This window comes from Ursus arctos, unplaced genomic scaffold, assembly GCF_023065955.2.
Source record: "Ursus arctos isolate Adak ecotype North America unplaced genomic scaffold, UrsArc2.0 scaffold_14, whole genome shotgun sequence".
NCBI classification, from domain to species: domain Eukaryota; kingdom Metazoa; phylum Chordata; class Mammalia; order Carnivora; family Ursidae; genus Ursus; species Ursus arctos.
The window spans coordinates 65,738,819-65,752,572 of record NW_026622808.1 but is presented as its reverse complement, the minus strand read 5'-3'; the positions used below and the strand labels follow the sequence as shown (position 1 = coordinate 65,752,572).

Here is a 13,754-nt window from a genome sequence, read left to right as displayed (position 1 = left end):
CACCCCTTCATATCCACCCACCTGGTCCTCGGCTGGGCGGGACGGTGGTCAGGCTCTTGTGACCTCACCTCCCACCCCTCTGCCGGGTGCTGCCCACTGAAGCCCGCAGCCTCCTTAAGCCCTGCGCCTCCACTGACACATCTCAAGGCTAGGATGCTTTCTCCCTCCCCTTTTCCCTCTTCTGCTCTCTCCCTCTCTGTACCTCTTGCATTTATTCACATTTTCTCCATTTTCTTTCTTGAATTGAGATGAGGGAGCTGGTGATTTGATAAATTTCTATTTCTTTAAAGATAGACTTGCTGTAACTTCTAATTTTTTTCCCCTACTAGTCAGTGACCTTTGATAGAAAGAAAGCATTCTTACTACGGCTTACAGAATTGCTGCTTCGTACATGAATGAGGTGTGCAAAGGGGCTGCTGTTCATCTTCCTAAGTTTCTTATGATAATTTTAGAAAGAAAATATCGTAAACATCGAAAAGCATACTTATCCTTGGGTAGAGTTGCCAGATGTAGCAAATAAAAATACAGGACACCAGTTAAATTTAAATTTCAGATAAACAATGAATATTTGTCTAGTATGAAGTATTCTCATGCAATATTTGAGACATATGTATACTAAAAAAGTATTTTTATTTAACAGTTGCTTATCTGGGCATTCAGTATGATATATATATATATATCATATATATATATTTGTAACCAGGTGTTTTTTGTTTGGGAACTAGTTATTTAGAACTTCTTGTGCCATTTCCCATGGAGATTTTACTGCCCCTGAGGATGGCCATCAGATAAAGGTGAGTAAGAGTGAAAAACTGTAATTAAAATCAATTTTGCTATTTACTTGTTCTGGCACGAAGTTCTACGGGAGGGAACAGTACATTTCTTATTTATTTGTCCCCCACTAATTCTGAATTCAAAATAATATATTGACTTTATCTTTTCTCCCTAGGGTATATATCTTCTTTCACTTCCTTCCCATTCCATCTAAAATGTAGATGGTTTAAGGAGAAAAATGTATCTACATATTCAATTCCTTACCACCTCCCTCTGAAACAGGCACTTATTTACTTAATAAACATTGTAAAAAGGGCAGCATTTCTGAACCTCTTACAAAATTACATATGCACTCGGTAGACTTTTTTCTTTGTCACGACCTCATTTTAAAATAAAATACCTGAGAAACGTGGGTAGCTATGGTAGTAATAATAGCTGGCACTGTTGGCACTTAGCCATTTGTCAGGCACTGTTGAAACATTTTATATCAAATGGCTTCAATCATTTAAATCCCCCAAACCAATGAGGTAGGCAGTATTATTATCCCCACTGTAAAGATGAGAAATTGAGGCTCAGGGAAGCTAGGTAACACCCAGTTTCCTCTGTTATTAACATATTACATTAGTATGGTAACTTTGTCACGATTAGTGGACCAATATTGATCTATTATTATTAAACTCTATACTTCATCCAGATTTCCTTAGTTTTTACCTAATGTCCCTTTTCTATGCTAGGATCCTACCCAAGACATCACATTACATCCAGTCCTCATGTCTCCTTGGCTATAACAGTTTTTTCGTTTTCGATGACCTTGACAGTTCTGAAGCATGCTACTCAGATATTTTTTAGATTGTGTCTCAGTTGGGATTTGTCTGATGTTTTATTCATGTTTAGACTAGAGTTATGGGTTTTGGGGAGAAAGACCATAGAGGTGAAGGGACATTCTCAGCGTATCATGTCAGCCGGGATCACCTGGCTGAGGTAGTGTTTGTCAGCTTTCTCCACTGTGAAGTGACTCTTCGCCCCCCTCTTTCTATACTGTGCTCTTTGAAAGGAAGTCGCTATTCCCCACCCACTCTTACTGGGTAGAGAGTTATAATTGAGCTATTATAGTAATAACAGCTTTATTGAAATATAATTCACATACCTTATAATTAATCTATTTAAAGTGTACATTTCAGTGGTTCTCAATGTATTGGCAGAGTTGTGCAAACATCACCATGACCAACTTTAAAACATTTTTATCTCCCCCAAAAGAAACCCCATACCAATTAATAGGCATTTCCCTTTTTTTCCTCACCTCCCCCTTCCCCCAGCCGTGACAACCTAATCTACTTCTGTCTTTATGGATTTGCCTGTTCTGAACATTTCATATTAATGGAGTCCTAGTGATTTGTGACTGGCTTCTTTCACTTAGCAAAATGTTTTTGAGGCCCATCCGTGTTGTAGTGTGTACGTCGTTGCTCTTTACTGCTGAATAATATTCTGTTGTATGGCTATAACACATATTCTATTGTATGGATATACCACAATGGAATAGTGTTCTATTGTATGGATATACCATCAGCTGATGGACATTTGGATTGCTTTCCTTTTTGCCTACTATGGATAATGTTGGTATTCACATTTGTGCACCAGTTTTTCTGTGGATATGTGTTTTCATTTTTCTTGGCTAAATACCTAGGGGTAAAGTTGCTGGGTATAATTTAGCTATTTTTAAAATAAGAAAAACATGGCTGACAAGGCTGTGGGCTGGCCCTGCTTTCAGTTATCCACACGGGCTAGAAAAACCCAGCTGATTGCCCTATAAAGCCATAACACAAGGCCCCACCTCTGATCCATTGGCAGGTAACCAAATTGTAAGCCTGTTGACTAAGATGAAAGAAAACAGCTTCATAAAAGCCTGCTCACACATCCCATTCTATAAACCTATGGCAAATAACACAGTTTATATGCACTGAAAAAAATACAGATCCCATATAATCACTAGTTTCTGTTAAAAAGTTATGATGAGAAAGCTTTGCTTCTCCCAGGTCTAGATGTCCTTCAAGATGCATGGAGTAGGTCATTTACCTAAATCCTCTCTTTGACATTTTTCTATATTGCTGCCACTGTCATTGTTAGGACAAGTATTATTTATCAAGAAAATAGGTACTAAGCAGGAAGCAGTAGCCACTACTTTCTAGTGTAAGGGACATATGTATCAGTTTAAGGAAGTATTTTGTGGCAGGAAAAAAAATACATGATTACACAGCTTTAAGCACAGACACTTCTATACTGGAGAGTGTGGTGGCGGGGGGCGGGGGGGTGGGAAGAGGAACAGAAAAAAACAGCAAACCTAAAGTCTAGACTACCACTTCTTCCCATTAACCATTCATGGTAGGAACTAATTCAGGTAAGCGGCAATTTTAGAAAGTCAAAAGATACTTGTTCCTATTCTTGGTGGAAAGAAATGAAACCCAAGTGGTTTGTAACAGATAGCATGATATTATTCCCTTAAAAATAAGCAGCTTGTCAGTGCTTCCAGATAAATCCCTTTGACCATATTCATTAATCCTTGGAACTACAATCACCAAAAATAAGCAGGACACTTAGGGCTAGTCCTTTAGCAGAGGATAAGCAAGAGGGAAACAAGTCTGTTTTTAATGAAAAAACACCAGAAGACAGTATTCCACACACACTTGTCATGTCTTCTCTTTCTTTTGCTCCTTGTCCCCTCCCCAATCATCTATGATAGGGTCCCACACAAACGGAGGAAAATAACTGTTGGCTGACTCTAACTGATTTACTTCTGTATCTACCTCTAGAATTTGCTGACTCCTGATTGCAAAGATACTTATTAAGCAATCTGTGAAAATGCAAGTGATAGTCTGGTCCCCATACATAAGGTATGCGTTGCATGAGGGTGTTAAACAAAAGAAAGTGACAGGAGATTGCTTTTCTGAAGCATGTAATCATGGCCGTCCACCTGAAATAAAGTCCTTAAATGAGCTAGATTGGCACGTGGTTTAAAATAAAGGATCTTTGGCTGGTATTCACATGGCGAAATCTGAGGGAAAATTTTACCTCGGGAAGAGGGGTAGAAACTCTTTTCCTGGGGACATTTCCAAACAGACTAGATGTGCCTCTGCTTGGAATGATGCAGATCAGAGCTGGTGTGCGGGGAATGTGTCTCAGGTGTGCAGAGATAGTGATCATTTCAGCCGTAAGGGAAGCTGGGCAGGGCCTGGGGCCCACAGAGACCCAAGACAGATCACCTTTGTCCACAAGCGTCCTCATGGATATACCCCTGAGTGCCATATAAATGCCATTTTCTATGTGCTCCACAATGTGAAAAAGGTTGAGAAGCTCATATTTAGGTGAAGTTTGCCAGAGGTTGACCTCCATGATTATTCAGTAAGGATTAAGGATATAATAAATTCCTCATCATTCCTTCTCATGAAGTTAAATAATGATGTAATAATTGCAGTCATTTTTTTAAAATTTCGTTTTAGAATTTGATTTTGTATTTATTCATTGATTTGATTGTTTGCTTGCTTGTTTATTTAGATGTTTTTAAATGAAAATACGGCTACTTCTTAGGGGCAGGGCTGAAGTGTTTTAGCGGGCGTTACAGACTCAGCATGAAGCAGCTGTAGCCAGGACTCGCAGAGAGTTTCAGTGCATTTATGGTTTACTAAGTTAGTGTGATTCTTGGTGTCTCGATTGATGACTGGGGTTCCACCCTATTTCTCTGCCTGAGTTTCTGTCTTGGTGTTTTGCCTGATACCCCAGAACCTCCCCGACCATAGGCCCTGTCTTGTTCTTACAAGTCTCTCCTCCAAAAGAATGAATGTCTCTGCTCCTGAAATCAAGCCCACAGCATTCCAGGGGGAAAAAAAAAAAAAACAAAAAAAACCAACCAAACAAAAAAACCCCCAGCATCTGTAGATAAACACATTCAGAGAGATTGCGAGTAGTTCAGCATGACTAAAATGAAGTGGAAAGATCTGAGACGAGTAAAAAATAAAATGAGGTAAGTAGGGAACATATCATGAAAGGCCTTATATGTTATTGTAAGGGTATATAATCTGATCCTGTTCTGCTGAGGACATAATGTGGTTATAGAGGCATCATGTACGGTGTGTATAAATATAATATATTTTTAAAATTTACTTGATAATAAAATAATGCATGCTCATTAAAGAACATTTGGAAAATATAATGAAATTTAAATAATAAGATAAAGATTACCTATTATCTCATTACCCAGACAGAATCACTGATGATATTTTGGTGTATTTCTTTCCAGGTTTATTTTATATGTATGATATATTGCTATTTAGCATAAGTAGAATAGTCTGTTTCTTTCACTTAATGATACATTTTGTACTTTTCCCATGCTGCTAAAATTCTTCCAAAACACAATTTTAATGATTGCTGAATATTTCATCTTAAGTCATACAATTTACTTAGGCATTCCTCTAGTACTTGACATTAGGTTGCTTTCAATTTTTTTCTTCTTATAAGTAATAGTGCAATAAATATTCTTGTACATAAATACTTATATTCTTCTCTGGTCATTTCCTTGGGATGGTTTCCTGGCAGTAGAATGTCTAGGTCAGGGCAAAAACTTCACATTTTTCTGCGTAAGAATTTTCAAATTACATTCCATCAAGGGTGTATTCATTTTTATTTATATCAGTGTATCTCATTATACTCTTCTCAACACTTAGAATAAAATTATTTTTTATCTTTGTGAATTTGATAAGCAAATAATGATATTTTCTTTTAATTTAAATGCATTTGGTAACTAATGAGGTGAATGCTATTTTTAATGGTCATTTGTATTTTTTTCATTAAGTGGCTTATCAATGCCATTTTCTGATTTTCCTACTGAAATGTTAGTGTAAAACTATTAAGAATAACTTAGGGGTGTCTCGGTGGCTCAGTTGGTTGAGTGTCTGACTCTTGATCTCAGCTCAGGTCTTGATCTCAGGGTCGTGAGTTCAAGCCCCACATTGCACTTGGAGCTGGGTATGGAACCTAGTTATATATATATATATATATATGATGTTGGAAGTAATTACATTTCTTCTTATTAAAGGTAAGCTAAAAATGGACAGATAACCTTTAGGAAAATGCGACTCACTAACCTAAATAGAATTGTCTGCTCTGATTATGTTGTTATTATAGTTACTCCTTTCCTCAAGGGTTGAAAATAATCAAATGTATTTTGTTTAAAAGATCCTGTCTTCCGGGGCACCTGGGTGGCACAGTTGTTAAGAGTCTGCCTTCGGCTCAGGGTGTGATCCTGGGCGTTCTGGGATCGAGCCCAACATCGGGCTCCTCTGCTGGGAACCTGCTTCTTCCTCTCCCACTCCCCATGCATGTGTTCCCTCTCTCGCTGGCTGTCTCTCTCTCTGTCAAAAAATAAATAAATCTTTAAAAAAAAAAAGATCCTATCTTCCATCTTCTGCTGGGCTGTGGACTGCTTAGAAGTATATAGAAATAGCAATGATGGCCACAAAAGATTTTTTAGAGACCAGGTGAAAACATTCAAATAAGAATTTGAGGGCACAATTTACCATGAGAAAACTTCAATGCAAATAATCTTCTGTACTTAACCCAAAGCATTCACAGCCAAAGGATATATACAATATGAACTTGGAAAGATCTTTAAATGATAGTCAAAATGCAGGACCACCACAGAACTTTCCTCCCCTAAATTAAATCACATTAAAAAAATGAAGTGAAAGAGCAAAAGATACATGGTTGATGCTGCAGGCATGCAAGGGTGTCCATCTTATTCTACAGAGTTTAAGAGTATCATCTGATATAACACAAATTTTATCAAATTATAAGGTGATTCAGGAAATAGACTCCTGACTTTCTCTCTCAAGAGAGAAACACAGTGAGGCAATCAGTAGGCAGATAAAATTCTGGAAAACCTCACTGAGGTTTGGTGGTATGAAGAGTGGGGATGTAAATAAAATGTATAGAACTTTAAACTTGAAGCCCCACCTTCTAACCTCAAATAAATAATATGAGCCTAATTCAGAGAAACACATAGAATTCGCCTCTTTTCCCTTTGGTGTAAAGTGAAAGAGGATTTTGTTTGTTTATTTTTGTTTTTGTTTAAGTAGCAAATAAAGTCCCTGGATGACAGGTGGGAGGGAAAATGTGTCACACCAAACTGAAAATCAAAACAGCCAATGCTTGCACACTCAATACACCAGCTTGATGACCCTGAAACAGGGAAACATAGTGAAACTTAACTGTTTGTTTGCAAGGACAGACCCTCATCCCCCAACTCAATGGAATGGACTTGTTATGCAGGGTTCGTTAAAGAGAGGTGATAAAGTTCCATGACCTCCATCTCCCCAAATCCCAAACTCCCCAGGCCCTTCCTGCTCCCACAAGCTAGTAAAGGATAGAACAAAACCACAGCCCATTAACATGAGGCCTTAAAATCCTGCTTGAGGGGAGGACTCAAATATTACCCAAATGAACAAGATCTGGAGTCAAGGAGAATTTGCTACATTATTTGGGGGCCGAAAGGCCAGGATAGGATTGCCAAGCCAAAAATTAGTGGGTAAAACAAGCTGAAATGGGACTCGTGCAAGAATTTGTTCGTCTCCCCTCCATAGGTCCCCCCAAAGAGAAGAAATGCAGTAAAGAATCCAAATTGGAAGACATGTTACCATGAAAAGAGAAGAAATGTTTAGATACTATATTCTTCACACTCTTGAGAAAATTAAGGAGGATGTGAAATAACAAAATGACAGAATAAGTTCTGTCAGGGCACCTGGGTGGCTCAGTCAGTTGGGCGTCCGACTCTTGATGCCCGCTCAGGTCATGATCTCAGGGTTGTGAGACTGAGCCCCGTGTTGGGCTCTGTGCTGGGCAGGAAGCCCGCTTAAGATTCTCTCTCTCCCTCTCAAAGAAAAAAATAAACATAAATAAGTAAATTAATTAATTAAATAAAAGGAGCAGGAAATGCAAACGAAAGGAACTGGGAAGAAAACAATCCAGTCCCAGAACAAAGAAATACATTAGAACTAAAAAGGCACAGAATGAACATGTGGAAAACCAAATCAAAGATATATTCAGGGGAAGAAATATTTCTGAAATGATTAGTTCAATTTACATATTAAAGGGTTTCAGGGAAAAAATAACAGAAAATGATTAACACCAATGCTGCTGGCGAAGCAGCTGAAGGTGAATTCCTGTAGGCTTCCCGGAAAAGGGATCAAACCGCCTACACAGGGACAAGGAATTAAACTGACTTGAGACTTCTTGTCTGGAACATTCATCTGAAAACTGAAGCAACATCTAAATGTCTTGAGAGATAAGGGCTTTGGCTGATAAATTCTATACCTGGTGTCATGTAGGCAACAGATACATACAGGCAACATACAAACAGTAGATAGCATCAGATAAACAACATTCTGGAGATAGACCATTTCTTGAAGTCTACTTGATGATATAATTCAATCAACAAAGAACTGAAATAAAATGAAAACCTGCAAAGTCTGAGTCGCGGAGTATGCCTATTTTCAACTTTACTGGTGGTTGCCAAAATGCTCTTCAAAGTGGTCCTTTGGATTTACAATGTAGCAAGCATACACCGTATGAACTTTCCCACCTGCTTGCCAATACTTAGTATTGTAAGATTTTGAAATTGTTTCCAATCTGATGTGCACCAAATGGTATCTCGTTACTGTTTTATTTTGCATTTTTCTGATGTGAAGCTTGATTGCACTCCAAAGTAGCTATACCAACTTCCATTCCCTTTAACAATATATTAGCATTTATTTTGCCCCACATCATTGCCCACACTTGATATGCGGGGAACAAGGATGTCATCAGTTGGCCTAATGTAGCCTGCAAATTTGATATTACCTCTTTTAACCATTTGTGTAAATACTGCTAGACCCTCTCATACAGATTGCATATTATAATACACATCATGACCTCCCATGTTCATTCAACAATACATTGTGGAGGATTCTGCAGTCCTCCTTCCTTCTACCCCTTACCAATGACAAAGTCTATGAAGGAATTGTATAGGAAAACTATTTCTTCCTTCCTTTGTCACATAATTTAACTAAAACTCAGCAAACTTTTAATGGAGTATCAAGTTGAAAATCCTGAATGATATATGGAATTTTCTTCCCCCTTGATTTAGTGGACCAGCCAATGGATCTTCCTTTCCCTACATTATGTCACTGTTTGATAAGATAAACTACCTCAAAACTGGCTGTGGTTTCACAAAAACATGAATATTTATAAATAAACTCTTGATTCAGCCAAATTGCTTAATTTCCAGTTAGTTATGGGATCATAAAATACAGTTTCCTTAGATACATAAGTAATGTTTTATTGGGCAAATCCCTCTGAGATAAGTCAAACTGCACTGTAGGCAGATTATATTTTACAGTCACTCTCCAGTTTTATTACCATATAGAGTCAACCAGTTTCCTTATTTCATCATTGTAACTTGAGTTTGTCTGCATTTCTGTCAAAAACACATTTTCTCCTGCTGGGGGTATTAATGATAACCTAGTATGAACATCTGGGAAATAAGCACATAGTATGGTGCCTGGCACATACAGGGTTTCTAACATTAGTTGTTGAACACGGGAAAATTAAGTTCTGTTCTCTCTCACTCTCTCTCTTTTTTAGAGAGCAGAGGGTGGGGAGAGGCAGAGGGAGCAAGAGAGAGAATCCCAAGCAGGCTCCATGCTCAGCACAGAGCCCGAAGTGGGGCTTGATCTCACAACCCTGAGATCATGACCTCAGCTGAATCAAGAGTTGGACGCTTAACCAACTGAGCCACCCAGGCGCCCCCCTTTTCTTAATTGATGTATAATTAAAATATAATGTTATATTTGTTTTCAAGTGCACAACATATTGGTTAGACAATTCTAAACATTAGTCAATGCTCACTATGATAAGTGTAATTTATTCACCTGTCAGTGTTATTAGAATATTATTGACTAGATTCCCTATGCTGTACTTTATATCTCTGGGATTTTTTTTTTAATAACTGAAAGTCTGCACCTCTTTAAGTTCTGTTTTATGATTGAATTTCCTATTAAATCCATCCCTGCATCCCATGTGATATTTAAATTGTCATTTTAAATGGTGAAATATAGATCATTTGTATCATATCCATATTGTGATCTCTAGTACTGGGTCTTCTTAAAGCTGTTCCATTTTTCTAGGTCAATCTTGCAAAAGTATGTGGGTCATTGCAGATGAGATATAATTTTACATATTATATAAAGAAATATGATGTTAATAGCTTCTCTTGATACCTTTCCCTGAGCAGTTACATCAAATCCTCCTCCACGCTAATCCTTTAGGATCCTGTCTTTCCCCTTGATCACAAAACAAACTTAAATGTGCAGAACTCACACCCAGCAGCCATTTCCACTTAAATTGGAAAAGATTGAGTGCAGGTGGCCAGAATGCGAATTTTAATCTTGGATTTTGCTATTCTCATCCTATTTCAAATTTTGTTTATATTCTAGTTAACAAGCTGGGTCAAATCCATATCTTTACCTCTTTTGCTCTATGAAGCATCACCAACAGGAATTTAAAACAGCAGAAACTCACTAGTACAGACAGAGTGAGAGAGGAGATGACAATGGATGGAAGATTCGACAAATTTCTAAGAAATGGAAAGTAGAAGGACCCATCATAACTGACTTAATGGAGTGAAGAAAGCTAAAACCTAAGTCTACAGAAGGCAGAAGGCAATGAGAAGAGAGTTAATTCATTCTACAGAACACTAAAAGTTCAGGAATTGGAGACATCAGGTAAACCTAGGGATGGAGAGGATTGAGCATGGTTGAGACTCTGTACCAAGAGCATTTAGCTCCCCCCATCTACTCCATTACTCCACCCACTTAGGCAATTACTCCTCTTACCCTGTATAAGAATGGAGATTTATTCCTTGAAGAAACTGAAGGAGAGAGAGGCTCTGAGCTCAGAGACTGTAGGCATAATGGAGGGTGTGGGTGAACACTGTACAAGAGTTCCTCCTTGTGCTCCACACCCAGCTTCCTCTTGCCCCCATCAGTCCTCCAACTCCCTCCCCGCCCCCACAACCACCACAGTTTTCCCCAACCAGAGACTGGATAATTCTCCCCTGGAGAAACTGCTTCAAGAGAAAACAAATCTGGACACTGACATTTGGAGACATCTCCCTGAAACAAATGGGCCCTACTGAATCACATCACAGTGAAGCCCACCAGTTAACAAACCCTACCCATGCCTCACTCACACTGAAGTAGAATCTGTCAGAGAACACTAAACATTTGAGGAACACCTCTACCATGACAGGCACACAAATAATAATTTTAAAAAACCCAAATAATAATTTGCTTTCAATAATCTGAAAAAAAAAAAAAAACTCAGAGAAAAGAAATAGAAACAATGCAGGGAGCAGAAAATAGGTTCAATAATGTTCTGAAAGGCCAAAGAGTATATACCGCATCCAAGAAATGAAAACAATCAGAAACAAGAAAGAGCTCTCGAAAATTAAAAATGTGATAGCTAAAATTAAAAACAGCCAATATAAGGATTTGGAGACAAAGTTGAAAAACTGTCCCAGAAAGTAAAATGAAAAGACCAAAAGGTGAAAAACAGAAGAGAAAAGATAGGAAAATTAGAGGTTCATGCCAGAATTTGAAAAATAAGGATTCTAGAAAGAGAGAGTAGGGACAGTAATGAATTATAAACCTTAGAAAAAAAAAGAAATCCATGAGTAGTCCATACCAAGAATAGAGAGATAATGGATAGGTAGATAGATAGATGACAGAAGGATGGATAAATGGGTGGGTGGATGAATGGATGGATGCATTGATGGATGGATATATGAGAAGGGAAAGGAAGTCTCTTTTGGTAGAACGCTGAGTGCTTACTTATAAATGTGAAGGGAGTGCAGGAGTTAAATCATCATTTGCAACCATCAAAGTAAAGATTGGTTTAGGCAAGAATCATCAATGGTTGCAAAATCTAGGGGGAAATTTCAATCAAGAGAACATTAGTATGATCTTAAAGTGTCCTCCCACAGATTATTTATTGGAAGAGGGGGAAACAGGCTATCTAATGGGGAAAAAATTAACTAGCACCTTGACTGGATGACCAAAATTAACATCACCAATAAGGGGCAGATGGACAAGGGATGTCTCCAAATGTGATGCCCTAAAAAGAACATAAGACCAGGAATTCTGACCAGGAGTGCATACCTTGAATCTAATCAGGAAGAAACAACAGGAAACCAAAAGGAGGAACATCTTATTTAAATAGAAGGGAAGAGGGCTTTATTTTATTTTATTTTATTTATTTTATTTTATTCTTTTTTGGGTGGAGAAGGCAGAGCGAGGGGGGAGAGAGAAAGAGAATCTTAACAGGCTGCATGCCCAGCCCAGCTCGGAGCCTGACATGGGGCTCTATCTCATGACCCTGTAATCATGACCTGAGCTGAAACCAAGAGTAGGACTCTAAACCCACTTGAGCCACTCAGGCACCCTGGGGCTTTATTTATTTTAGAAAAAACATTATAAAAGACAAAGATAAGCTGTGGAGATGTTCCAGATGAAAGAAGATCAATGACATCTAAAGGCAATACATGATCTTAGACTGGATCCTGTAACAGAGGGGAAAAAATAATATTAAAAACACTTCTGGATCAACTGACAAAACTGATCTATTGGAATATGGATGGTAGATTACTGTGTCCATGTTAAATTTATCAAAGTTGATGATGGAACACATACACATCTTGTGTGTGTGCGTGCACAAATGGGGCAAAATGTTAAGAATAGGAGAATCTGTGGAAAACTGTAATATATGATCACACCCATGTAATCTTGAAGCTATTTGCAAATAAACAGTTGTTAAAGATTGCTTCCATCTCCCTTTTCCTTAGGAAGCTACTAGAAGACATACCCTAACAAGGGCGCAGAGCAGGCCAATTAGAAAGAAGACAAAAATCCAGGAGACTGGGGAACCAACACTGGAGAAAGGGAAAACAATTCTCAGGATGGTGGGAAAGGCAAAGTTGGCAGCTTTGCAGGAGGCGGAAAAGAACAATTAATCCCACCTGGAGTGGGAGGATGGAGCAATTCCAGAAAGATGTCTCCCTGATTCCTCCAAAATGAAACCAATAGACCACCTGATGTGGCTATGTTGAAAAGAGTTTAATGATTCTTTCGAAGAGTTTGGTAAAAATTGTCAGGAGTAAAAAAAGGGTGGGGGGGTGGTAATTATTAACTCTAGGGGAAAGATAAAGGTACAGAAAAGAAATGTAACATACTATGTTATTGGCTCACTCATGAATAATATGTACATGGTAATAATAATGTAAACACAGAATGTTCATTTGTCAAAAACTTGTGATAGAACTAGTTGAGAAAGGAAAGAAGGAAAGAAAGGACAAGAGATGGGTCGGTAGGTGGGGGGAGGGGGAGGGGAGAATGATAAATTCACAGCTTCCATAGGTGCAAGTTAGATAATAAAGTTAGACTAATAAAGAAAAAGCAACACAAACAAATCATTTAGAAGTATGGAGGGAACTCTAGAAGAAACAGAGCAGAAGAAATTGGTAAAAGACATTGTATCTGAGAAGCAGAGCTCAGAAATGGTGGTGTGAGGAAGTGGATTGTAGTTTTTGGGGGGGAGGGGCACTCTTTTGTTTGTAATAAGCTGTGTAATACTATTAGTTCACTCATTGCATGTATTGTTTGAATAAAGGAGAACGTTTTAAAATTCCGAAGATCTGCTGATTTTGACGATTAACAACGTATTTTACATTTCGTTTTTTTTTTTTTTAAATATTTTATTTATTTATTTGACGGAGAGACAGACAGCCAGCGAGAGAGGGAACACAAGCAGGGGGAGTGGGAGAGAAAGAAGCAGGCTGCTAGCGGAGGAGCCTGATGTGGGGCTCGATCCCAGAACGCCAGGATCACGCCCTGAGCCGAAGG

At 38.3% G+C, this 13,754-nt stretch overlaps 1 long non-coding RNA gene across 1 annotated transcript; it reads left to right on the top strand.

Annotated features, from left to right (window-relative positions):
* Positions 1-725: 725 nt before the first annotated feature.
* On the top strand, positions 726-13,136 carry LOC130543635 (uncharacterized). The gene is made up of 3 exons (XR_008959132.1): positions 726-794; positions 10,293-10,580; positions 12,698-13,136. It is a non-coding gene; the product is annotated as an uncharacterized LOC130543635 (long non-coding RNA).
* Positions 13,137-13,754: the final 618 nt, after the last annotated feature.